Genomic DNA, 3,496 nt, shown 5'->3' on the forward strand with positions numbered 1-3,496 from the left:
TATATATATATATATATATGACTCCAATCTCCACTTCCATCTCCAGGTGGACTTTTCCTTGTGTGTTTTCATCCTGGGTGTTCTCTCTTCTTATAAGGACATGAGTTATTTGATTTAGAGCCCACCTAATCCAGCATGACCTCAACTTAACTAATTGCATCAGCAAAGACCCTATTTCCAAGTAAGGTCACATTCTGAGGTTCCAGGTAGACATGAGTTTTGGCGCACTATTCAACCTGTGCAGTAAGGCATTGTTGTTCAGCTCTACAGCCCATAAACACATAAAGGGCAAGGGCGGGGAACTGGAAGTTGTCTCATTCTTCCAAGAGGTAACCGGGAATCAGAACCCCTGACTACCTAGTGTTTGTAGATTTCCCTGTATTGTTTTTGATGAAAAATAAAGTGCCAAGTGATAATAAATCACAAAATTCCTATGGTTATGATCTAGCCTGTTATCTTGACAGCAACATCATTTTGTATAAACAAAATGCAAATTTTTTACTAAAATCGAAACAAATATTATGAATCTTCCAAGTGTAAACTATTTGTTTCTCTCGATTGTAATAGGCAGCACTGGCCTCTGTGATACTTGAGGTTGCTTTTTAAATGTGCCACTAGAGGGAGAAAAGGTTGTATGTTTGTTTTTGAAGCGCATATTGCAGGATAATGAGGTTTTCTTTGTGCAATTACCACAAGTATGAGTTCCATGTTTGTGATTGCAGGGTAATTTCATCTTAATGTTGATGATGCAGACCGCACTGCAGAGCAGAGCGAAATGGTATAAATCACAAGCTGTATTCCTATTAAAAGCATATTGTTTCGATGGAGATGGGAATCTATAACAATTCAAAAGCCTTCTTTAATCACTGAAGTTCAAATGTTGTCTTTAAAATTGGGCTTTTGCAAAGTAAGGATGGGCATTGCATTATATATGAAATGGCTTTAAGACAAATCTGTGGTGCAGTGATTTGAAAAGATAGAGGATGCAAACTAAAAGACTTTAAGATTTATTGTTTGGAGTCCAAGACGTGTCCTTTCAACTTTATCTTTCTTCCAATGTTGGCATCATGTAGCTAAGCAGGATGGGCCAGAGCTGAGAAAAATAATAGCAATAATAATTAGCAGTTAGGTGCCACTTATTCTGTATCAGTGCTTTACATATATTAACTAATTTAATCTTCATAACAACCTTTTAAGATAGATATCCTATTATTATCCTCATTTTACAGATGAGAAAACTGAGGTCCATGTTCATAAAGGTAGTGACTACCAAAGCTGGCTGCAGGGTCTGAATTCCTTAATGACAACATTATACAGTCTTTCAAGAAGAACTTACGTAACCCAAAGTCTCTTCCAGATGTTTTAACAATATTCCACATCATGATACACCTATTGAAATGACTGTAAACAAAAACTGACAGTGCCAAGTGCGGACGAAGATGTGGAGCAACTGGAACTCCCATATACTGTTGGTAGGAATGCACAATGATGCAGCCCCTTGGAATAATTTTGTCACTTCTTATAAAGCTAAATATACAGTTACTGTATGATACAGAAGTCCCACTTCTAGGTACTTACCCAAGAAAACAAAACTTATGTTCACCCAAAACCATATGTGAATGTCTGTAGCTGCTTTATTCATAATCACCAAAACTGGAAACTACCCAAATTTCTCCCAGTTGGTGAATGGGAAAACTATGGTACATCCATGTAAAGGAATATTACTCAGCAACAAAAAAGAATGGACTTTTATGCAAAACATGGATGAATTTTATTTAAATTGTGCTAAATGAGAAAAGATAGACTCAAAAAGTTATATTTTATATTTATATGACATTCTGGAAAAGATAAAATTATAAAAACAGAAAGTGATCTGTGGTTGTCAAGATCTGGGGGTAGGGGAAGAATTGACTGTAATGGAACAGCATGATTTTTCTAAACTGTTGGAACCATTCCATATCTTGATCGTGGTGGAGATTATGCAACTTTATGTGTTTGTCTAAACTCATAGAACCACACAATAGAATGGGTGAATTTTGCTGCATGTGAATTAAAAACTATAGAACAATATAAATAATGAGGGCAGGATTCCAATGCAGTCTCTTAGACTAACACATATCACCTTTTCCAAGATATTCTAGATGTGTAAATTTGAGGACCCTCCTCAACAATTCTTTGCACTGCTTTTCCCATCTGCAAAATGGAGATAGCAATGTCTAAATCACAGTTTTGCTAAAAGATAATGTAAAAGAGTCAGTGGCCAGTGCCAAACACCAAAACACCAAAGCCGCATAAGGTATTCAAACAAAGAGAATATAATTGCATAGATACTGGAGAGAAGCAAAAAGGAAATGCTAAGGTAGTAACTGCAGGAAGTAGCTTCCACCCTAATGGCTAGGCAAACAAAGGGAAGAAATTTGAGTTCTGATAGAATCTAGAACCTAGGAGGAGCCCCATGGAGATAGAACGATGAAGAGGACGTATCACCTAGCAACTGCTGGTCCTTCTACGGGGCTATGAGGGTGGTCCTGGGAGAGAGAAGCTGAAAAGGAAAGCCAGATGGTGCCACCAGGGAAAGTGCTAGTGCTGGAGCCATGCTGATCAGGACAGCAGCAAAACAAGAATGATAAAGTCTCTCCCCATCCCTCTGCCCCACTTCCAGTCTTCCAATCTCCCTTGGAGTCTCCTGTTGGTATAATGACAAGGGAACCATGAAGGTTGTGGGGCTCAGCATCAGAAGTCAGAGTGTAGATGGGTTTGCACAGAGAACTTATATAGTCATCAGAGGCATGTACTCAGCACTCATTCATTTGCTCAATAAATATTTGTTGAGGATCAGGTACTCAGCTAGGCAAGGCTCTTGACCTTAAGGAGCTGAAGCTAAATAAGAAAAGTATAAAGCAAGCTCTGTAGATGTCTTGGTGAGTGCATTAAGTTGGGTATTAGGACCAGATACAGGACTGTTTTTAAGAAGTCATCTCCTCCGGGTATCAGATAGAGCAATGAAGCTAGCACAGCATTGCTTGCTGTGACACTGAGATGCTGGCTGTCTTCTCAGGTACAGAAAATATTCCGTATGCTCTCCTGACCTCCCTGGATCACTCTATGAGATGGGCAGGATTAGCTCATTTGAGTTGCCTGGAAGGAGTCCTACATAGAGTTGTTAGCCCAACAAATCTTGTTAGCCAAATTTATTTGAAAAAGTCAGTGACTCATGCACTCAGGTCACTCCTGGGTCCTCCCTAGTTCCTGAAAAAATGTCTAAAAGTGCAGGCTCCACTTCAGAGCAAAGATGAAAGTCTAGTTACCTCTTGCCTATTACTTGTACAGATATTCACATAGCAATCTTTATACATGTATTGATTGGACTTCACTATGCAGCTCCAGTGATTGCTCTTGCAGGCTTTTTACTAACTTTATAGCCAATATGTCTTCTAGCTTAGTAATCTTTCTTTTCTCTCTCTCTCTCTTTTTTTTTTTTTTTTTTTTTTTTTTT

At 38.4% G+C, this 3,496-nt stretch overlaps 1 long non-coding RNA gene across 1 annotated transcript in view; it reads right to left on the reverse strand.

Moving 5' to 3' along the window:
- Positions 1-1,014: 1,014 nt before the first annotated feature.
- The window catches only part of LOC108544423 (uncharacterized), a 29,602-nt gene continuing 27,120 nt past the window's right edge, over positions 1,015-3,496 (reverse strand). The window contains exon 4 of the long non-coding RNA XR_001889838.1: positions 1,015-1,093. This is a non-coding gene — a long non-coding RNA (uncharacterized LOC108544423). The remainder of the gene's footprint in view (positions 1,094-3,496) is intronic.

The sequence above is a fragment of the Rhinopithecus bieti genome, unplaced genomic scaffold (genome assembly GCF_001698545.2).
Source record: "Rhinopithecus bieti isolate Rb0 unplaced genomic scaffold, ASM169854v2 scaffold_25396, whole genome shotgun sequence".
Taxonomy (NCBI): Eukaryota; Metazoa; Chordata; class Mammalia; order Primates; family Cercopithecidae; genus Rhinopithecus; species Rhinopithecus bieti.